Raw genomic sequence first — 24,889 nt, forward strand, 5'->3', positions numbered from 1 at the left:
ATCCCTTCTCCCTTGTCTGCTTGTTCAGAGGAAAACCCCCGCTCGGTGATTGCATAGGGTTTTCTCATGGAGAACCTGGTACGAATTCTTCATCCATCCCCGATAAATCTAACTCCCTGGGTCGCGGGTACTCCTAGGATGGCAGCCGCCGCCGTTGATGCATTTTTCTTCCTACTGAATCTAGTGCGTTTCATTTGCAGTGCCCAAAGTGCGAGGACCCTACAGGTTTCTGCGCCCTCGGCGAGACGCCACACTTGTTCCTTCTCATCCTAACACAGGATTTTAAAACGCGCACAGTATGTTCCTAGAATCCTCTTTTCTATCCGGGAGGGTGGGGTTTTTTGAACATGATGTCGACTAATTTGGAAATTTGGATTGCTATATTTGGATAAAAGGTACTAGTACCATGGTCAACACTGACGTGAAGGAGAAAAGTATTTCTAGATTTGGATATAGGGAATACATTGTGTTCTCATATTATTTTTCCTGCAGTGCATTCCTTGCTCTGCCAGAACACAGGTACTCAAGATGCTCGGCCTTGCCATAACTGAATACACCAGTTTAATGGTAACAGTGAAGACAAGCCATGGATATAAGTTTCGAGTTGGGTTCATCAACCAAGAAGATCGCTGCTTTTTTATGGCCGAACTTGGATAAACTTTCTCAAGTGTTACGGACTGGAAGTTGGCGCACGAATGTTGATGGAAATAGCAGAACCTGGTCTCATGTTCACTGCGATCTTCCACCCCGACGTCGTTCCAATTGTTCATCCATGTTGGTTTTGTATCTGGTTCTTGCTTGTTGCCTCGATTACTTCTTAATCCACCTATTCTATCTAACTGATCACAATTTAACTTTAGAAGTAGCAACGAATCTCTCACGAAGATGCTACTTCTAACTAATATTTTCTTATAATTGGTGGCACGTGTAGGTTTTTTCAGAGTTAAGCAGGCTGCTCGTTTGTTATTCTGTAACAACTCGGCTGTTACTCATGGCACTGAAGTTGACTGGGAGGACATCCACAAGTTCCTACACTTTATTGATCGTCTTGAGGTCCTTGTGGGGCGTTTCAATGGTGGAAGGCCACGTGGGATATGTGTGCCACTGCTGCACTCGTTGAACAGGTCCAACTGTGTCGAGAAACTTATGGTATGAGCTATTTTCTGTTATATATGTTGTTCATAAACTATTGCTTATACACAGTTTTACAGCTGTGATCTTCTTGAAATAGAAACTGCCCGGTTCTATTGTTCCTATACAGATGCCCGACCATGGTCAGGTCAGACTTGCGCTTGGTCACAACATGATGTTTATGTCGACCTACTCCATTCCCCTTGGAGGTGAAAAGATACTTATTCATGGGTGGTCTCAAATAATGAAGGCCCGTCCATCTTGGAGAATAGGACAACAGATCATGTTCCTGCTTTTCCATGGATCTAAAGCGAATATCCTGTTTATTGACCACATTGCGAGATGAAGCCGCTTTCAGAAGGTTGTGGATGTGCGGGGTGGCGCCTAGGCCTTGTCCTGGGGCTTGGCGGCCTCACCCTTGGTTAACTGTAGGCAAAGTAGCACTGTTCGAGGCATGCTTTGTACGGTTGAACCTGTATAAGTACTCATACTGCTTTCAGCTATGGTTGTTAAGTGCCCCTGCTGGTTTCAGTTAAGGTTGTTAAGTACTCCTGCTGCTTTTACAGTATGTCGTGTTTCTTCAGTCCTGTCTTCCTCCAGCCGCCAAAACCAAACCATCGCCGGCGGGGCCGCCTGCTTCCGCCTCCCATGGATGGCTGCGCCTCAGCGCACGCATCGCCGCCCCACCGTCTCCTAAATCGTTAACGCCGACGTCCGAGGCCTCGCCGTCGTCCTCCGCGTGCTTTGGTGCGCTCGCCGCGGCGCCGCCCTCTCGCGTTGTCAACATGGTCAACAAACAATAGGAATCGGCAGAAGTACGTGGAGAGGATGACATTAGGGCCCACCATGTCAGCGTATGGAAAAATAAAATGCTTCCTCCTAGTGTTTTCGTGACATCTGGGACCCACGACATTGTGAGCGTATATAGTCAATAGACAAGAGAACAGCACAAGATCGGCTGACACCTGGGACGTAGCAGCTCGAGCAGTATTTTTTTGCTATTGTTGAGACGGAGCAGGGTTTGAACTGGGCTGTGGCCCGTCTAGCCCAGCGTTATATTTTATGTACACCATGTGACCAGCCCAGTGCTACCTCTTGAGCACTGTGTTGGTTTTCCCTTGAAGAGGAAAGGGTGATGCAGCAAAGTAGCGTAAGTATTTTCCTCAGTTTTTGAGAACCAAGGTATCAATCCAGTAGGAGGCTACGCGCGAGTCCCTCGTACCTACACAAAACAAATAAATCCTCCCAACCAACGCGATAAGGGGTTGTCAATCCCTTCACGGTCACTTACGAGACTGAGATCTGACAGAAATTATAGGATAATATTTTTGGTATTTTTATGATAAAGATGCAAAGTAAAATAAAAGCAAAGTAAAAAGAAAAGGAAATAACTAAGTATTGGAAGATTAATATGATGAATATAGACCCGGGGGCCATAGGTTTCACTAGTGACTTCTCTCAAGAGCATAAGTATTTTACGGTGGGTGAACGAATTACTGTTGAGCAATTGATAGAATTGAGCATAGTTATGAGAATATCTAGGTATGATCATGTATATAGGCATCACGTCCGAGACAAGTAGACCGACTCTTGCCTGCATCTACTACTATTACTCCACTCATCGACCGCAATCCAGCATGCATCTAGAGTATTAAGTTCATGAAAACAGAGTAACGCCTTAAGCAAGATGACATTATGTAGAGGGATAAATTCATGCAATATGATAAAAACCCATCTTGTTATCCTCGATGGCAACAATACAATACGTGCCTTGCTGCCCCTACTGTCACTAGGAAAGGACACCGCAAGATTGAACCCAAAGCTAAGGACTTCTCCCATTGCAAGAAAGATCAATCTAGTAGGCCAAACCAAACTGATAATTCGAAGAGAGTTGCAAAGATAACCAATCATACATAAAAGAATTCAGAGAAGATTCAAATAGTTTTCATAGATAAACTTGATCATAAACCCACAATTCATCGGTCTCAACAAACACACCGCAAAATGAAGATTACATCGAATAGATCTCCACGAGAGAGGGGGAGAACATTGTATTGAGATCCAAAAAGAGAGAAGAAGCCATCTAGCTACTAACTATGGACCCGAAGGTCTGAGGTAAACTACACACACTTCATCGGAGAGGCTATGGTGTTGATGTAGAAGCCCTCCATGATGGATGCCCCCTCCGGCGGAGCTCCGAAACAGGCCCCAAGATGGGTTCTCGTGGGTACAGAAGGTTCCGGCGGTGGAATTAGGTTTTTGGCTCCATATCTGATCGTTTGGGGGTACGTAGGTAGATATAGGAGGAAGGAGTACGTCGGTGGAGCAACATGGGGCCCACGAGGGTGGAGGGCGCACCCTGGGGGGTGGGCGCGCCCCCCTACCTCATGGCCTCGTGGATGCTTCTCTTACCTAGGGTCCAAGTCTCCTGGATCATGTTCATTCCAAAAATCACGCTCCCGAAGGTTTCATTCCGTTTGGACTCCGTTTGATATTCTTTTTCTGCGAAACTCTGAAATAGGCAATAAAACAGCAATTCTGGGCTGGGCCTCCGGTTAATAGGTTAGTCCGAAAAATAATATAAAAGTGGATAATAAAGCCCAATATTGTCCAAAAAGTAGATAATATAGCATAGAGCAATCAAAAATTATAGATACGTTGGAGACGTATCAAGCATCCCCAAGCTTAATTCCTGCTCGTCCTCGAGTAGGTAAATGATAAAAGATAATTTTTGATGTGGAATGCTACTTGGCATAATTTCAATGTAATTCTTCTTAATTGTGGTATGAATATTCAGATCCGAAAGATTCAAGATAAAAGTTTGTATTGACATAAAAATAATAATACTTCAAGCATACTACCTAAGCAACTATGTCTTCTCAAAATAACATGGCCAAAGAAAGTTCATCCCTACAAAATCATATAGTTTAGTCATGCTCCATTTTCGTCACACAAGAATGCTCTCATCATGCACAACCCCGATGACAAGCCAAGCAATTGTTTCATACTTTAGTAATCTCAAACCTATAAACTTTCATGCAATATATGAGCGCGAGCCATGGACATAGCACTACGGGTGGAATAGAATATGATAATGGGGGTTATGTGGAGAAGACAAAAAAGGAGAAAGTCTCACATCAACGAGGCTAATCAATGAGCTATGGAGATGCCCATCGATTGATGTTAATGCAAGGAGTAGGGATTGCCATGCAATGGATGCACTAGAGCTATAAATGTATGAAAGCTCAACAAAAGAAACTAAGTGGGTGTGCATCCAACTTGCTTGCTCACGAAGACCTAGGGCACTTGAGGAGGCCCATTGTTGGAATATACAAGCCAAGTTCTATAATGAAAAATTCCCACTAGTATATGAAAGTGATAAAACAAGAGACTCTCTATCATGAAGATTATGGTACTACTTTGAAGCACAAGTGTGGTAAAGGTTAGTAGCATTGTCCCTTCTCTCTTTTTCTCTCATTTTTTTGGGCCTTCTCTTCTTATTTTTATGGCCTTTCTCTCTCTCTTTTTTATTCCTCACTTGGGACAATGCTCTAGAAAATGATGATCATCACACTTCTGTTTATTTACAACTCAATGATTACAACTCGATACTAGAACAAAATATGACTCTATATGAATGCCTCCGGCGGTGTACCGGGATATGCAATGAATCAAGAGTGACATGTATGAAAGAATTATGATGGTGGCTTTGCCACAAATACTATGTCAACTAGATGATCATGCTAAGCAATATGACAATGATGAATGTGTCATGATAAACGAAATGGTGGAAAGTTGCATGGCAATATATCTCGGAATGGCTATGGAAATGCCATAATAGGTAGGTATGGTGGCTGTTTTGAGGAAAATATAAGGAGGTTTATGTGTGAAAGAGTGTATCATATCACGGGGTTTGGATGCACCGGCGAAGTTTGCACCAACTCTCAATGTGAGAAAGGGCAATGCACGGTACCGAAGAGGCTAGCAATGATGGAAGGGTGAGAGTGTGTATAATCCATTGACTCAACATTAGTCATAAAGAACTCACATACTTATTGCAAAAATCTACAAGTCATCAAAAAACAAGCATTACGCGCATGCTCCTAGGGGGATAGATTGGTAGGAAAAGACCATCGCTCGTCCCCGACCGCCACTCATAAGGAGGACAATCAAAGAACACCTCATGTTTCAAATTTGCTACATAACGTTTACCATGCGTGCATGCTACGGGACTTGCAAACTTCAACACAAGCATTTCTCAAATTCACAACTACTCAACTAGCACAACTTTGATATTATTCCCTCCATATCTCAAAACAATCACATCAAACTTCTCTTAGTATTCAACACACTCATAAGAAAGTTTTTACTAATCTTGAATACCTAGCATATTAGGATTATTTAAGCAAATTACCATGCTATTTAAGACTCTCAAAATAATCTAAGTGAAGCATGAGAGATCAATAGTTTCTATAAAACAAATACACCACCGTGCTTTAAAAGATATAAGTGAGGTACTAGAGCAAAACTATATAACTCAAAAGATATAAGTGAAGCACATAGAGCATTCTAATAATTTTCAAATCATGTATGGCTCTCTAAAAAGGTGTGTACAGCAAGGATGATTGTGGTAAACTAAAAGTAAAAGACTCAAATCATACAAGACGCTCCAAGCAAAACACATATCATGTGGTGAATAAAAATATAGCTCCAAGTAAAGTTACCGATGGAAGTAGACGAAAGAGGGGATGCCTTCCGGGGCATCCCCAAGCTTTGGCTTTATGGTGTACTTAGATTATCTTGGGGGTGCCATGGGCATCCCCAAGCTTAGGCTCTTGCCACTCCTTGTTCCATAATCCATCAAATCTTTCACCCAAAACTTGGAAACTTCACAACACAAAACTTAACAGAAAATCTCGTGAGCTCCGTTAGCAAAAGAAAACAAAAGACCACATCAAGGTACTGTAATGAACTCATTCTTTATTTATATTGGTGTTAAACCTACTGTATTCCAACTTCTCTATCTTTTATAAACTATTATAGTAGCCATAGATTCATCAAAATAAGCAAACAACACACGAAAAACAGAATCTGTCAAAAACAGAACAGTCTTTAATAATCTGTAACTAACGCAAACTTCTGGAGCTCCAAAAAATCAGAAAAAATAGGAAGACCTAGACAATTTGTTTATTGATCAGCAGCAATTGGAATCAGTATTTTATCACGTTCTGGTGATTTTTAACAATTGTTTTCGTGAACAGAAAGTTTCTGGAAATTTCTGCAAGATCAAATAACTATCATCCAAGAAGATCCTATAGGTTTAACTTGGCACAAACACTAATTATAACATAAAAACACATCTAACCAGAGGCTAGAACAAAGATTTATTCCTAAACAGAAGTAAAAAGCAAAAAACTAAAAATAAAATTGGGTTGCCTACCAACAAGCGCTATCGTTTAACGCCCCTAGCTAGGCATAAAAGCAAGGATAGATCTGCGTATTGCCATCTTTGGTTTTCAAATTTTTAGCGGAATCCAGCTCGAATCCGGGAGGTTCTTTATGTTTCCCTTCATATTCTGAAATTTTTAGATCTAAAGAATCCAACCGCTTATTGCAAAGAGTAATGAACATATTCATACGGTGAATATTTCCGCTAACATTCTAAGAGGTTCAAGAGACTTCTGTAAAATCTTAGTTACTTCGCAAAAATTTTCAAAAACTTGTGTCTCTTCCACAGTAGGATGAGGCCCCATTTTTTGAGGTAGTGTTCCCACTATACCTTCTACAACTTCAAGCGCAATATGGGGATCAATTTCAATAAAATTGCCTTTGGCAACGCAATCCAAGAGTTGTCTATGAGACATATTTAATCCAACATAAAAATTGCGAAGCAAAATTCTCAGGTTCACTTCCAAGGTACAATTATGATAAGACTCCATTATTCTCAACCAGGCATCTTTTAAGTTTTCTCCTTGTCTTTGTTTGAATTGAAAGACTTCAAACTCAGGGGACAACGGAGTGGATAAGGGACTAGCCATAACGACAAGCAGGCGAAAAAGAGGCGAACGAAAAAGAGAGGGCGAATAAAACTGCAAGGGTGAAGTGGGGGAGAGGAAAACAAGAGGCAAATGGCAAATAATGTAATGTGGGAGATAAGGGTTTCTGATGGGTACTTGGTATATTGACTTTTGCGTAGACCTCCCCGGCAACGGCGCCAGAAATCCTTCTTGCTACCTCTTGAGCACGGCGTTGGTTTTCCCTCGAAGAGGAAAGGGTGATGCAGCAAAGTAGCGTAAGTATTTCCCTCAGTTTTTGAGAACCAAGGTATCAATCCAGTAGGAGGCTACGCGCGAGTCCCTCGTACCTACACAAAACAAATAAATCCTCGCAACCAACACGATAAGGGGTTGTCAATCCCTTCACGGTAACTTACGAGAGTGAGATCTGATAGAAATGATAGGATAATATTTTTGGTATTTTTATGATAAAGATGCAAAGTAAAATAAAAGCAAAGTAAAAAGCAAAGGAACTAACTAAGTATTGGAAGACTAATATGATGAAGATAGACCCGGGGTTCACTAGTGGCTTCTCTCAAGATCATAAGTATTTTACGGTGGGTGAACGAATTACTGTTGAGCAATTGACAGAATTGAGCATAGTTATGAGAATATCTAGGTATGATCATGTATATAGGCATCACGTCCGAGACAAGTAGACCGACTCCTACCTGCATCTACTACTATTACTCAACTCATCGACCGCTATCCAGCATGCATCTAGAGTATTAAGTTCATGAAAACAGAGTAACACCTTAAGCAAGATGACATGATGTAGAGGGATAAATTCATGCAATATGATAAAAACCCCATCTTGTTATCCTCGATGGCAACAATACAATACGTGCCTTGCTGCCCCTACTGTCACTGGGAAAGGACACCGCAAGATTGAACCCAAAGCTAAGCACTTCTCCCATTGCAAGAAAGATCAATCTAGTAGGCCAAACCAAACTGATAATTTGAAGAGACTTGCAAAGATAACCAATCATACATAAAAGAATTCAGAGAAGATTCAAATATTATTCATAGATAAACTTGGTCATAAACCCACAATTCATCGGTCTCAACAAACACACCGCAAAAAGAAGATTACATCGAATAGATCTCCACGAGAGAGGGGGAGAACATTGTATTGAGATCCAAAAAGAGAGAAGAAGCCATCTAGCTACTAACTATGGACCCGAAGGTCTGAGGTAAACTACTCACACTTCATCAGAGAGGCTATGGTGTTGATGTAGAAGCCTCCGTGATGGATGCCCCCTCCGGCGGAGCTCCGGAACAGGCCCCAAGATGGGATCGCCTGGGTACAGAAGGTTGCAGCGGTGGAATTAGGTTTTTGGCTCCGTATCTGATCGTTTGGGGGTACGTAGGTATATATAGGAGGAAGGATTACGTCGGTGGAGCAACGTGGGGCCCACGAGGGTGGAGGGCGCGCCCCTTCCTCGTGGCCTCCTAGAAGCTTCTCTTACGTAAGGTCCAAGTCTCCTGGATCATGTTCGTTCCAAAAATCATGCTCCCGAAGGTTTCATTCCGTTTGGACTCCGTTTGATATTCTTTTTCTGCGAAACTCTGAAATAGGCAAAAACCAGCAATTCTGGGCTGGGCCTCCGGTTAATAGGTTAGTCCCAAAAATATTATAAAAGTGGATAATAAAGCCCAATATTGTCCAAAACAGTAGATAATATAGCATGGAGCAATCAAAAATTATAGATACATTGGAGACGTATCACCCAGCTATTTTTTCTTTTTGAAAATGAGCCCATTTTATTTTTTCTGAAGAATACCCAATACAGGCCTACTTATTTTTCTACGCCCTGATGGGCTGCAACTCTTTCAAGACGCCGGCAAATCTTGAAAGTAATATGAAATGGGTTGTAAATATAAAAACAGATGACAAATTGGCAATTACTTTATAATTTCTGAATTTTTTCACATTTTCAGATTCCTATTTCACTGGGCATTAACCTAATTTAAATATATCTTCAAAGTACTTTAAATCTAGCTCGACATTTCGGTATTAAAAATAGTTTGGAACCCACCGAAATATGCAAAATTGGCCCTGGCCAACCAAAAAAACGGACTGCAATAAATTGCATATGGAGTCGTATGGTCTGACTTATGGGCCTATTAAGTTGACGCGTATGCAAGATTTTTTTAGTTATTATATACGTCAACAAACGATTCTAGCAGACGTAACCATTGGATGTCAATCCAACGTCCGTCGTGTTTCTTCAATCTCTGATCTTCTTGCAACAGCCGCCAAATCCAGCGCCGTCGGGACCGCCTGCTCCCGCCTCCCGTGCAGGCCTCACCGCCCCCTACTACTCCCACCGCTGGCCAGTGCATCTCTCTACTCAACCACACCCCCTGTTATTCTGCGGCGACGACAGCCTCACACCGCAGCCGAACCAGGGAACCCTCGTACTCCTCTCCGCGTGGGCATCCACTGCCGCGTATTCCCCGGCTCCGCGTCATCCCCTTCCTACGCCTTGCCGTCGTCCACCGCCCTGGTGCTCTCAGTGCGCCGCGGTCAACGTGGTCAAGGAACGACTTCCATCGGAAGAGTACTGTCGTGGAGAGGTTGACAGCTGGGTCCACGGCAGCCGCAAGGAAGTGCTTCCTTATTACGCGGAAAATAATTATTCCTCCACCTGACAGCAAGGACCCACCGTACGGGCCACCGTATTTGGCGAAAAAAACGTTTCCCCCCTAACTGCTGGCACCCACCGGACGGGCCACCGTATTTCACGAAAAAAACGTTCCCCCCGCTGTCAGCTCGGACCCACCGGAAGTGCCTCCTTATTACGCACAAAAAAATGAATACTCCCCCTGCTACTTGGGACCCACCTTGGTGGGAGGCTGACTTGTGGGCCTACTAAGTTGACGGGGACAGAGTGCTTTGTCAACTTAGTCAATATGAACGATTCTAGCTCCGGTGACCGTACGATATCAATCCAACGGCCGTAGTGCTTCTTCAACCTCTGGTCTTCTTGCTCCAGCCGCCCAAAGCAGTGCCGGTCGTGCCGCATGCTCCTGCCTCCCGTGGCCGGCTGTGCTGCCACGGAGGCCTCACGCCCCTACTATTCCCACCGCTGGCCAGGCCCTGCGGCGATGGCAGCCTCACACCGCAGCCAAACCAGTGAACCCTCGTACTCCTCTCCGCGCGGGCTTCCACTGTCGCGTCTTCCCCGGCTCCGCATCGTCCCCTTCCTAGGCCTCGCCGTCGTCCACCGCCCTGGTGCTCTCGGCGCGGCGTGGTCAGCGTGGTCAAGGAACGGCTTCCATGGGATGTGGACTGTACGTGGAGAGGCTGACAGCTGGGTCCACGGCCGCAGCAAGGAAGTGCCTCCTTATTACGCGCAAAATAATTATTCCTCCACCTGACAGCGGGGACCCACCGGACGGGCCACCGTATTTCGCGATAAAAACATTTCCCGCCGACTGCTGGGACCCACCAGCTACATCTTCTCACGCAAGGAAGTGCGTCCGGGCAAAAACAAAAAAAATGATTCGGCCCCTGACTGCTGGGACCCACACTACTGGAATCAGGATCTTTGCCGTCAGCCATGTCTTTGCCGTCCACTAGCTGACGTCAAAGACCTTCTTTGCCGTCATCTCAATAGAAGCTGACGGCAAAGATTTGGCTGACGAGAAAGACCATATTTGACGTCAGCCAAGTCTTTGTCGTCCGCCAGCAGACGGCATATAGTCTTTGTCGTCCGCTAGCCGACGGCAAAGAATGAGGGTGGCCCACTACCGAGAACCACCTAACGGACACTGTCTTTGCCGTCCACTAGCAGACGGCAAAGAAAGTGGCCAAGCTAACGCCCGTTAGCTAGGATCTTTGTCGTCTGCTGGTGGACGGCAAAGAACCGTGCCCTAACTAAAATCCATATCGACGCCCGCCCGCGCCCCACATCTGTCCTCTCTCTCTCCCCCCGCCGCCGCCGCCCCGCACCATCCCGCCCCCGTGCCGCCGCCGCCCCACTCCACCCACGTCGCCGCGCCGCCCCAGCAGCCCCGGTGACCCCCTTCCCCGCCCCGCGTCATCCCCGTCGCCGCGCCACGCCGCCCGTGCCCGAGCCGCCGCCGTCCCACGCCACCCACGTCGTCGCGGCACCCCCTCCTCCACCCTGGCGGCCCCGGCGGCCCTCTGCTACACCACCGCGGCTGCCCCGCCGCTCCGGAGCTCCCTCCTCCACCCGGCGGCCCCGGCGCCCCTCTGCTCCACCACCGCGGCCTCCCCGCCACTCCGGCGCCCCCTCCTCCACCCGGCCGTCCCGGCACCCCTCTCCGCCACCACCGCGGCCGCCCCACCCCTCCGGTGCCCCCTCCTCCACCCGGTCAGACCTCTTGTTTTTTTTGTTTTTTTTCTGTATTTTAAGTTTAGTTTAGGTTTATTTTAGGTTTGGTTTAGTTTAGGTTTACTTTAGTTTAGGTTTAGAGCATAGATAGCATCTTCTCTACTATAATTGTGTATAATCTCAATTCTCACTAGTAGTCTTATTAGTTAGATCATCTTCTATACTATTATTGATCCACAGTGTTTAGTTATTCATGATCAATTTTTTGTACATTATGCTTTTTATGTGTCATTTAAATAATGTAGTGCCAGATTTCTCAACTCATTGGCATATAATGAATTATTATTGTTATATTATTAATAGATGATGGAACAACAACTATTTCCCTTCAAAGTGAAAAATCTTTCAGTGAAGTAAATATTAGTGCACGAGTTCTTTTATATACAAGAAAAAAATTGGCATGTCTTGGTAGGTACGTGGCAACCGTATCATCAGAGTTAAAGTTTAGAATTAGTATTTGTGATAAATGAATTCAAATGCATTTCCAATAGAAAATGTAATACACATATCTAGTGAACTGTAAACGAAAGTTATCCACAGACTCCTTGAAGGGGTTGTATAAAAGATTATGAAATTAATAGTGAGAAGAGCAAAAGCTTTCCTCAAATTCCTTTTCATATATTCAAATTCATCAATCAGCAACACTCGAATTAGTTTAATTTGAGAAAACAACAAGGCATGCATATTGCTTATGGAATCTGTCATAAGAGGCAAACTATACACGTCTTTTCCTTTTCTTTTTTGCGGAAAGGCAAACTATACATTCTGATTTGCATACAAAGTAAATTGATTTTACGACACTACACCTTTAGTTTCTGATTTGAGGTTTGTTTGTTTGCTTGGTGTGTGGCACCTAGAGCCACCTAAAATATGGTGCAACTATGATTTGTTGCCACAAGTATTCCAATGTGATCACACCAGAAGGAACTTTAGGTTTAGTTTTGGTTAAGAAGAAAGAAGAAAGATGAAAAAAAGATAAAGAGGAGAAAGAAGAAGTGTATTTTCCCCTATTTTTAGATTACTATGCTCATTTTTTCAACATTTTCAGTTTTCTTTCACGTCTAAAGAAATCCCTAGTTTTGAAGGGTGCCAATTGCCATTGCCAACTAACCTACCAAATTAACAAAGTGTTGTTGATGTTGTTGAGCACAAGTGCATTGCTTTTTTTCTCAGTTTTCTTTCATGTCTAGAAACTTGGCTCTATGTTTATAGATATGCTTCTAGCTAGATACTAATTGGTCTCTTCTGCTGCTTATTAGAGATGGGGGGAGGCCATCACCGCAGGCTCCGCTCTGCCACGCCGAAGTACGAGTTGGATGCTTTCGAGTTCTTCAGTATCATACTTGGGACTTCCTCCAAGAGGCAGGTATATAAAAGGAGAGATCTCCCCTTCACCCATCTCATTATGATAACTCTGTTGTTTGCTACATCACTCCTTGTCCCAAACTGCAGAGGCTGCCTAACACTTTTATGAACATGCTGGGTGAAGATCCGCCAAATAATGTGAAGCTGCAACAGGCCGGCAGCGGGTTTTGCAGGCTGTGGGACGTGGAGTTGGTGATCAAGGAGGGCCACATGTACCTGTGTCATGGCTGGGAGAAGTTCTACCGTGCCTACGACCTGCGGCCGGGGTACTTCCTTCTCTTCAGGTACGACGATGACACCACCATGCTCATCGTGAAGGTGTTCAACGCGACTATGTGTCGCATGCGCTACGCTGACGACGATGATGCCGGTATGTTCTGCCTCTTCTTATTCCTCTACATTTGGCTTTGTCTCGCATCGATTGTTAACGGTCATTAATTGTTGCATTTGGACAGGCAATGGGAGTAGCAGCAGCGACACTGGCTACAGCCAAAGAAGCAGCGATTCTGGCTGTAGCAAAAGCAACAGCGATTCTGGCTGTATCAAAAGCAGCAGCGATTCGGGCTGCAGCAAAGACAGCAAGGAGGAGGATCCGGACTGGAGTGGGGAAGAAGAGGAGCAGAGTGGGCATCCGGCTGAGGATGACCTAGTGATGGTGGTGGCCGACCAAGGGCAGGAGATGGTGGTGGAGCACCATGGGCAAGAGATGGTGGTGGCTGAGGATGACCTAGCGATGGTCATGCCTGTCCTGCCTGAAGATGGCCTCGCGATGGTGGTGGTGCCTGACAATGACCTCGCGCCGGTGGTGGCGCCGGCGATCCCACAGCTGGGCGACATGACCACGCCAATTGTGGTAGAAGACTACATCCCACTGCCTCCACCGCCTCGCCGCTCTTGGCGCATCAGGCTGAGGAAGGAGAAGGAGAAGAACAATGAGAACTGAACTATGTCAGCTATGTCAGATCTCCAAAATGATTTATATATAGTTAGCTCTAATATGCTTAGTTACCTATGTTAGCTCTAATATGCTTAGTTACATATGTTAGCTCTAATATGCTAAGTTATCTCTACTATGCTTAGTTTCCTATAGGTTAGCTCCAAAATTACTTATGTTAGCACAAAATGACCAAGTTTACATAATAAGCTTATAGTCTTCGTCTTCTTCTAGGTCATAAGTTAGCTATAAGTTAGCTCTAATATGCTTAGTTCACTCAAAGATGGCATAATTAGCTAGGTTGGCTCCATTTTACCTAAGTTGGCTCTAATATGCTAAGTTATCTCTAATATGCTTAGTTTCCTATAGGTTAACTCCAAAATTACTTATGTTAGCACAAAATGACCAAGTTTACATAATAAGCTTAATTATAGTCTTCTTCTTCTTCTTCTTCTTCTTCTTCTTCTTATTATTATTATTATTATTATTATTATTATTATTATTATTATTATTCTAGTCTTCTTCTAGTATTCTTCTAGTCTTCTTCTTCTTCTTCTTCATTTTCTTCTAGGTTAGCTCCATTTTACTTAAGTATGCTTATTTCTTATAGTCTTCTTCTTCTTCTTCATGTTCTTCTTCTTTTTCTAACATCTTGTTTATCATTTTGCTGATTTGATTTAATTCACGGAAGCTTGCATGGATGGAGTGCTTCTTTTCCATTTGTGCTTTTATTTTGTATCAATGAACTTGCATGGTTGGAACTTGTTATATGGATGGATGGATAACGGTGTAGGATGAACAATGTGAAACTTTTGTAATATGTAAGGATGGAACTATATGTGTGTTGGTTATGTATGTATATATGATGAAACTTGTGTGTTGGATATGCTTGTTGTGTATATATGTGAATTGTTGTGTATATCTCTGTATATCTATGAATTGCTGTCAAATTGAATGAATCAAATTAAAAACAGGGCTATACAGGCTCTTTGCCGTCAGCTAGCTGACGGCAAACATGCCACGTGGCAGCTACCTGTGCTTCCTGGGACTAGCATGTTTGAGCACTTTGCCTATAGTGGCAGACGGCAAAGGCTTGTCCCGCAGTGACGTCCAGCTGACATCATTCGGCGAACGGCAAAGGCCGGATGCTCTTTGCCGTCAGCGGCGGACGGCAAAGGCTGTCGTTAGCCGCCTAACGGACTAACAACACATTTATTGCCATCGGCTTTCTTTGCCGTCAGCCGCTGATGGCAAAGGCCCCTTTGCCGTCCGCTTCAGAAAGCAGACGGCAAAGAAGCTTTTTACCGTAGCCTACTTTGCCGGAGCCTTTTGCCGTCCGCCATCCTTGCCTTTGCCGTCTGCCGTGGCAGACGGCAAAGTAGCTGATTCCTGTAGTGCCACCAGCTACATCTTCGCACACAAGGAAGTGCCTGACAGTCGGGACCCACCTGGTCGAAGCGTACGTAGCGTTGTCATTCTGGTCGCGAACGTGTACGTACATACTGGTCGATGTAGAGATGCGCACGTGTCGTAGTAGAGGCGCGCACGTAGCATGTACACGTACGTACAGCGGCCAGGGTGCAAGAAAGTAAATACGGCCACGTACATACAGACGGGCGGGGTCTCAAACGCCTACTCGCGCGTACATACGGCCAGGGCTCGTGTACATGGCTAGGTCGGAACGGAGAAACAACGTCGTCGTCGTGTTCATGGGGAGGCAACGGAATGCGTTGTGTTCATCGGGAGGCAACGGAATGCGTGGGAGACAACCGGCTTGGACGGAACAGCCGATGGAAATGAGGCCTGGCGTAACGCAGAACGGAGGAAACGGCCTTGTGTTCGACCGGCCACGTTTGAAATGGGATCCTGTTCATCGGGAGGGGTCTGGCGTACCGCAAAACGGAGGAAACGGACCTCCTACGGTCGAAACGGGGGCCCTGTTGATCAGGAGGGGTGTGGCGTACCGCAAAACGGAGGAAACAAACTTGTGTTGGAGCGCTACGGTTGAAACGGGGGTCCTGTTCATCGGGAGGGGTGTGGCGTACCACAAAACGGGACTCCACGGGATACTGTTCATCTCCACCGTCGACCCCCTCCAGCCTCCACGAGCTACTGTTCATCCACCGTCGACCTCCTCCAGCCTCCACCTGCGACTGTTCATCCACGGGCTCCTGTTCATCCAGCCTCCACCGCGCGCTACTCCACCGGCTACTGTTCAACCAGCCCTCTCCACGGGCACCTGTTCAACCACCCCTCCACGGACTACTGTTCATCCAGCCCTCCACCATCTACTGTTCATCCTGCCCTCCACGGGGTGGTCCGGTTCATCCTGCCATCCACGGGGTCCTGTTCATCTAGCCCCAACCGGCTCGATCGATCGGGGTACTGTTCATCCACCCCCACATGGAACTGTTCATCCAACCCCCCCCCCCCCGCCCCCGCAACACTCACTATTCATCCAGAGGCAGCATCGATCGGCTTCAGTTAGCAGTAGTAGCGAAGGAATCACTCGATCGAGTTCAGTTAACAGCCATCGATCGATCGCTCGGGTTCAGTAATGCGTACCCTGCTGTGCAATCGCTCAGGTTCAGTTAGAGCCTAACGCCTCGCTCGGGTTCAGTTAGAGCCCAACGCCTCGCACCTACGCGCGTGCGTGTATGAGAGAAACGCGCATCGCTCGGCCCCGACCACCCACCATAACCGGGAACACCCCGATATTTTCCTCGCCCTCGCTTCTACCACGGTTTTTTCCATCATGGACGGCCCAAAGAATGTCATGCAGTGCGTCTCTAGCCCGCCCAGGACGAAAATCCCATTTTCTGTCATGATTTTTTGTCATAGAAGTAGGACCCCACCACATCTATGATGATACCGGGTTTTGTCACAATTATCGTCATAGAAGTGTCATAAGTATGACAGAAAAGATTTTCGTTCGGCCCAAAATGTCACGGATATGTCTTTTTTTTGTAGTGGTACCATTTCAACATCGAAGGTCTCCTCGAGCTTAATGCTGAAGCGCCGATCTTCGTCTAGGTGAGGCCTGTCGCATAGACCTCGGTCGTTGTGGCACCAGTCGCACTCCCCTGGGAGACTTTCGTTGTCCGAGTACGACATTTCCTATGTTCATAATTCAAATATTAAACTTGTACAATTAAATATATGTACTAAAAACCTAAATTAGATCATTATTATTCAACACGGGTTGACTATCGGTCTGTCGAATCTTTTCTTGAAAACACTCGTCTGACATGGTGTACATATTCGACCGTAGGTGATGGTAGCTCCTCCTTTCATCCCCGAGTGCATTACACCAAGTTGTCTAGCACACGGGAATGAAGGAGAAGCTACCCCCACAACAACAGTCGGGATTCTTCGTCCTCTCATATATATATGGTGGAGACTCTCCCTCACTGATTCCTCTCTGACATTGCGACCGTCGGTGATGGTAGCTCCTCCTTTCGTTCTCGAGTGCATTACAACAAATTGTCTAGCACACGGGAACGAAGGAGAAGCTACCCCCACGACAACAGTCGGGATTCTTCGTCCTCTCATATATGGTGGAGACTCGACAGACTTAAAGTCAACCCAAAATATCGTTTAATTATCTTTCTAAAAAAGGACATATCGTCCTCTCATATATATAGGACTCATATTGACATGGAGATTTGGCTGGTCTCACCTCGAGGTCGGAGGGGGGTCGGTGACGGGGACGACGGCGGGGATGATGGAGGGGCTCCTAGATTTCTGCAAAAATATAAACCCTATAAGCTATCAACTAATCAAATGCATACGCCTTGCATAGTGCTCTGCAATTTTAGCATTCAAAGTAGGAGTACTTTTCCAATTTGAGCATTCAATAAGCAAAACCAAATTGTAAAATAAAGTAGTATTCAAATTAGAATGCATTCAATTATAAGCAAAACTACATCATCTCTTGCGTCCGTACATCGTCGAATATTATCACTAATACACCTCGAATACTATCATACATATAGCATCGCTAATACAGCTAGAACCATAGCGCCCGACGGGTATCGGCGCGGGCCGTGGACACCCAAAGAGAAGGAACCATCACAGGATCATAGCTCTAGTGAGATCCCTTAAGAACCTGCCAGGTATTGTCGGACTTTCCCTCCAACGCAACCATGTAGCGACAGACGTGCTCGTCCTCCTCGCTGACACGGTGATGTACCACCTCCGCGGTGTCCGGAAGCCTCGGCACCGTCACTGGCACACGCGACCGCCACCAAACAAGGATCGGGTCAACGACGGGCTGGCTCCCCACCAACCTACGCCCCCGGGAAGGTAGCACCTCCCAATACCAGCCCGGCGGAGCCCAGTCCCGGGCATGGCCCCTCTTATCAAGCCGGCCTCCTCCGCCAAGTCGACGACGAGGATGCGGGATAGGCATCATCGACGTCTATGCGGGAATAATTGCTTGAACTAAAAAATAAACTAGTTCTATTAATTTTCTTGCTAAAAATAAACTACTTCTATATATAGTAAAATAAAATAGTTTTCTTAAATAAACTAGTTCAACTACTACTAAGCACTTAATTACTATAAATAAAATAAAGTAGTACTTACTAAAAATAAACTACTTCTATATATAGTAAAATAAAGTAGTTTTATTAAATCAACTAGTTCAACTACTAATTAAGCACTTACTATAAATAAAGTAGTTTTCTTAAATCAACTAGTTCAACTACTAATTAAGAACTTACTATAAATAAACTAGTTTAACTAGTTCAACTACTAATTAACCACCTCCGCGGTGTCCGGAAGAAGAAAAAATAGAGGAGAAGAAGAAAGGATTAATAGATCAGGAGAAGATCGAAGAAAAAAAAGAAGAAGAAAAAAGAGGAGAAGAAGAAAGGAACAGAGGTATTTTCTATTTTTTCTTCTTCTCCTCTATTCCTCTCTTCTTCTCTTATTTTTTCTTCTTCTTTTTTCCTCTTCTTATTTATTTCTCCTCTTTTTTCCTCTTCTTCCTCTCCTCTTCTTCTCCTTCTTCTTCTCCTTCTTCCTCTCCTTCTTTTTCTTCTTCTTCTTCCTTCTTTCCTTCTTCATCTTTTCTTCCTTTTCCTTATTTTATTTTATGATAATTCTTTTTGATATTTTATGATAATTCAGACGGAAACTCGTCTGTTACAAAGGGATTTCATTTTTTTGAACTTATTTGAACTCCATAGTTTTTCTGTGTTCAAAATGCACCATTCAAAGACACGTCATCAATTTTCAACCCTTTTTGACTTCATTTGTTATTTTTCATGCATTTATTGATTATTTTGAGCTATAAGACCCTGAAATTGAAAAGCATTTCAAATGAACTCTGAAAAGGTTGAAAGTTGGCATGGTATCATCATTTCATCCACATAGCATGTGCAAGAAAGTAGAGATGGTTACGGCAAAAACTGGATGCACTTCGTGTACAAAACGGACAATCTCTTTCGAAGTATCAGGGTTTCATACGGAAACTCGTCTGTTACAAAGGGGTTTCATTTTTTTTGAACTTATTGGAACTCCATTGTTTTTCTGTGTTCAAAATGCACCATTCAAAGCCACATCATCAATTTTCAACCCTTTCTGACTTCATTTGTTATTTTTCATGCATTTATTGATTATTTTGAGCTATAAGACCCTGAAATTGAAAAGCATTTCAAATGAACTCTGAAAAGGTTGAAAGTTGGCATGGTATCATAATTTCATCCACATAGCATGTGCAAGAAAGTAGAGAGGGTTACGGCAAAAACTGGATGCACTTCGTGTACAAAACGGACAATCTGTTTCGAGATATCAGGGTTTCATACGGAAACTCATCTGTTACAACAGGCATTTCAAATGAACTATGAAGAGGTTGAAAGTTGGCATGGTATCATCATAATACTTGTGGAGAGAAAGTCTTCACTTTCTCTTCGCTTGTGTCATTTGCTTATTGCGCCGTAACCATGGATAATCTTCATCGTTTATCAGGATGCTTCGGTCAGCCTTGACTTTGAAGGGAGCAATTTCATGAAACTTTTCATAATCTTCAGACATGTCTGCCTTGCCCTCCACTCCCACGATGTCCCTTTTTCCTGAAAGAACTATGTGGCGCTTTGGCTAATCGTATGATGTATTCGCTTCCTTATCCTTTCTTTTTCTCGGTTTGGTAGACATGTCCTTCACATAGATAACCTGTGCCACATCATTGGCTAGGACGAACGGTTCGTCAGTGTACCCAAGATTGTTCAGATCCACTGTTGTCATTCCGTACTGTGGGTCTACCTGTACCCCACCTCCTGACAGATTGACCCATTTGCACTTAAACAAAGGGACCTTAAAATCATGTCCGTAGTCAAGTTCCCATATGTCCACTATGTAACCATAATATGTGTCCTTTCCCCTCTCGGTTGCTGCATCAAAGCGGACACCGCTGTTTTGGTTGGTGCTCTTTTGATCTTGGGCGATCATGTAAAATGTATTCCCATTTATCTCGTATCCTTTGTAAGTCAATACATTCGAAGATGGTCCGCTGGACAACGAGTACAGCTCATCACAAACAGTGTTGTCACCTCTGAGACGTGTTTCCAACCAATTGCTGAAAGTCCTGATGTGTTCACATGTAATCCAGTCGTCGCACTGCTCCGGGTGTTTGGAGCGCAGACTGTTCTTGTGTTCATCGACATACGGCGTCACCAAGGTAGAGTTCTGTAGAACTGTGTAGTGTGCTTGAGACCAAGAATATCCGTCCCTGCATATTATTGAGTCCCCTCCGAGCATGCCTTTTCCAGTCGGTCTCCCCTCATACCGCGATTTAGGGGACCTATCTTCTTAAGGCCAGGAATGAAGTCAACGGAAAACCCAATGACATACTCTGTTTGATGGCCCATGGAGATGCTTCCTTCTGGCCTAGCGCGGTTACGGACATATTTCTTTAGGACTCCCATGAACCTCTCAAAGGGGTACATATTGTCTACAAATACGGGGCCCAGAATGACAATCTCGTCAACTAGATGAACTAGGACGTGCGTCATGATATTGGAGAAGGATGGTGGGAACACCAGCTCGAAACTGACAAGACATTGCACCACATCACTCCTTAGCCTTCATATGATTTCTAGATCGATCACCTTCTGAGAGATTGCATTGAGGAATGCACATAGCTTCACAATGGCTAATCGGACGTTTTCTGGTAGAAGCCCCCTCAATGCAACCGGAAGCAGTTGCGTCATAATCACGTGGCAGTCATGAGACTTTAGGTTCTGGAACTTTTTCTCTGGCATATTTATTATTCCCTTTATATTCGACGAGAAGCCAGTCGGGACCTTCATACTAATCAGGCATTCAAAGAAGATTTCCTTCTCTTCTTTGGTAAGAGCATAGCTAGCAGGACCTTCATACTGCTTTGGAGGCATGTCGTCTTTTTGTGCAAACGTTGCAGGTCCTCCCGTGCCTCAGCTGTATCTTTTGTCTTCCCATACACGCCAAGAAGCCTAGCAGGTTCACGCAAAGGTTCTTCGTCATGTGCATCACGTCGATCGAAAAGCGGACCTCTAGGTCTTTCCAGTAGGGTAGGTCCCAAAATATAGATTTCTTCTTCCACATGGGTGCGCGTCCCTCAGCGTCATTCGGAACAGCTAGTCCGCCGGGACCCTTTCCAAAGATTACGTGTAAATCATTGACCATAGAAAGTACGTGATCACGGTACACATGGCAGGCTTGTTCCGGTGATCTGCCTCGCCTTTGAAATGCTTGCCTTTCTTTCGACATTGATGGTTGGTCGGAAGAAATCGACGATGGCCCAGGTACACATTCTTCCTGCATTTGTCCAAGTATATACTTTCGGTGTCAGCTAAACAGTGCGTGCATGCGTGGTATCCCTTGTTTGTCTGTCCTGAAAGGTTACTGAGAGCGGGCCAATCGTTGATGGTTACAAACAGCAACGCGTGCAGGTTAAATTCCTCCTGTCTGTGCTCATCCCACGCACGTACACCGTTTCCATTCCACAGCTGTAAAAGTTCTTCAACTAATGGCCTTAGGTACACATCAATGTTGTGCCGGGTTGCTTAGGGCCTTGGATGAGAACTGGCATCATAATGAACTTCCGCTTCATCCACATCCATGGAGGAAGGTTATACATACATAGAGTCACGGGCCAGGTGCTGTGATTGCTGCTCTGCTCCCCGAATAGATTAATGTCATCCGTGCTTAAAGCAAACCATACGTTCCTTGGGTCACCTGCAAACTCAGCTCAGTACTTTCTCTCAATTTTTCTCCACTGCAACCCGACAGCGGGTGCTCTCAACTTCCCGTCTTTCTTACGGTCCTCACTGTGCCATCGCATCAACTTATGCTCTTTGTTTCTGAACAGTTGTTTCAACCGTGGTATTATAGGAGCATACCACATCACCTTCGCAGGAACCCTCTTGCTGCGGGGCTCGCCGTCAACATCACCAGGGTCATCTCGTCTGATCTTATACCGCAATGCACCGCATACCGGGCATGCGTTCAAATCCTTGTACGCACCACGGTTGAGGATGCAGTCATTAGGGCATGCATGTATCTTCTGCACCTCCAATCCTAGAGGGCATACGACCTTCTTTGCTGCGTACGTACTGTCGGGCAATTCGTTATCCTTTGGAAGCTTCTTCTTCAATATTTTCGGTAGCTTCTCAAATCCTTTGTCAGGCATAGCATTCTCTGCCTTCGACTGCAACAATTCCAGTACGGTACCGAGCTTTGTGTTGCCATCTTCGCAATTGGGGTACAACCCTTTATTGTGATCCTCTAACATGCGATCGAACTTCAGCTTCTCCTTTTGACTTTCGCATTGCGTCCTTGCATCGACAATGACCCGGCGGAGATCATCATCATCGGGCACATCGTCTGGTTCCTCTTGATCTTCAGCAGCTTCCCCCGTTGCAGCATCATCGGGCACATCGTATGGTTGCTCTTGATCTTCAGCAGCTTCCCCCGTTGCAGCATCACCGTATTCAGGGGGCACATAGTTGTCATCGTCCTCTTCTTCTTCGCCGTCTTCCATCATAACCCCTATTTCTCCATGCCTTGTCCAAACATTATAGTCTGGCATGATACCCTTGTAAAGCAGGTGGGTGTGAAGGATTTTCCGGTCAGAGTAAGACTTCGTATTCCCACATTTTAGGGCATGGAAAACACATAAAACCATTCTGCTTGTTTTCCTCAGCCACTTCAAGAAAATCATGCACGCCCTTAATGTACTCGGAGGTGTGTATGTCACCGTACATCCATTGTCGGTTCATCTGCGTGCATTATATATAATTATGTGTGTCAAAACTAAGAAAATTAGACAAGTATCTATGTAAAGTAAAAAAAATCTTTCAGAAAGAAGATAAGAACAAGAGGCTCACCACGGTGGTGCCGGCGACGAGATCGGCACGGGCGATCGACGGCGGTGAAGACAGGGACGGGGCGTGACGGACCGCTAATATAAACCTAGACAAATCTCGGGAAAAATGGAGCTCGGAGGTCGAGCTTCGAGAGGAGAAAGCTTAACTAGTGTGGCTCAGGCATTTCATCGAACACCTCATGTGCATAGGAGGTGAGCTAGAGCACCCAATGCCCTCCCCCTCGCCGGCCAGAAAAAAATAGAGCACTGCGGAGTGCTCTGCCGCGGCGATGGGGTATATATAGGCAACTCATTTGTCCCGGTTCGTGGCCGGAACCGGGACTAAAGCTCCCTCTTCTGTCCTGGTTCGAGCCACGAGCCGGAACCAATGGCTGTGGGCCAGGAGCAAGGCACATTGGTCCCGGTTCGTGCCTAGAACCGGGACAAATGGGTCGAAACAAACCGGGACCAATGCCCACGATGCCCCGGCCGGGCCCCTGGGCTCACGAACCTGGACTAATGCACCCCATGGGTCCCGGTTCGTGCAGAACCGGGACTAATGGGCTGGCCAGGCCCGAACGAAAGCCCTCTTTTCTACTAGTGGTGACTGCTCCATATATATGATGATTTGCACATGCCGTCCATCATTCCAATTAGTTGTGCCTCTTTGTTTCTTTGTTTGTTTTAGGGGTGGAAGGGTGACATACGCTGCAGTTGATGTGTTGGCTCAGTTTGGTTTGACGGTGGAGTCATGGAAAACGGGACTTATTTCGGATTTACAGAGGTAGTAATATGATATGAGGAACTCGATCTGCTTCTTCTTTTTTGGCATGTTGCCATAGATGCATGGAAGGACAACAGTTTGATGTGTGTGGCGTTGGTAGTATGATGATGTATTTTGGTGGCAATTGGATGGACAGCCAAACTGAACTCAGTCTAGTCGTCGCCGTCGTTCAGCTAGTGCCCAGTTGAGCAGAGCAAAGTGGATTATTTTGATTTTTAGGACAGCTTGCTTCTGAAACTTTTATATTTTCTTTATTTGCTCGGTCACATGAGAAATTTATTTGCGAATTCCATTAATCGCTACACAAGCAATCCCAAAAGAGATACAGTGGAACAAACACCAATTCGAACAGCATCCATGTGCAAAATGAATACCAACTTCAGTATTTACCAAGCCCTTAGTTGGCTCAGTATCGCGTTATATGTCACCCTGTGTTATTCCTCTCCATGCACCCCACGTCCATGCACACCATAACTAGGTAATCCCTCCGTTTCTAAATGTAAGTCTTTTTAGAGATTTCAAATGGACTACCATATACAGATGTATATAGACATATTTTAGAGTGTAGATTCACTCATTTTGTTCCGTATGTAGTCATTTGTTGAAATCTCTAGAAATACCTATATTTTAGGAACGGAGGGAGTACATGACAACTTCGCACTCGTGCAAGGTATGATCAGAAGATTGCATGCATTATGGGCGCCTGCTTGCCTCATGAAACTAAGATAATTCAATGGCCTTTGATACATTGGATTGGGCTTTTTTCCTACAAGTCCTTGGCAGGGGTTTGGGCATCACTGGATTGCTTGGATATGTGGGCTACTCACGTCCTCAACAAGGATCCTCATCAATGGCCATCCGGGTGACACGATAGTCAGTGCAAGGGGGCTCAAGCAGGGTGATCCA

The 24,889-nt window shown here is 45.1% G+C and overlaps 1 pseudogene; it reads left to right on the plus strand.

The window, feature by feature from the left end:
* Window positions 1–24,659, plus strand: part of LOC123120137 (importin subunit beta-1-like) — a 114,201-nt pseudogene extending 89,542 nt beyond the window's left edge.
* The last annotated feature ends 230 nt before the right edge of the window (window positions 24,660–24,889 follow it).

This window comes from Triticum aestivum, chromosome 5D (genome assembly GCF_018294505.1).
Source record: "Triticum aestivum cultivar Chinese Spring chromosome 5D, IWGSC CS RefSeq v2.1, whole genome shotgun sequence".
NCBI classification, from domain to species: Eukaryota; Viridiplantae; Streptophyta; class Magnoliopsida; order Poales; family Poaceae; genus Triticum; species Triticum aestivum.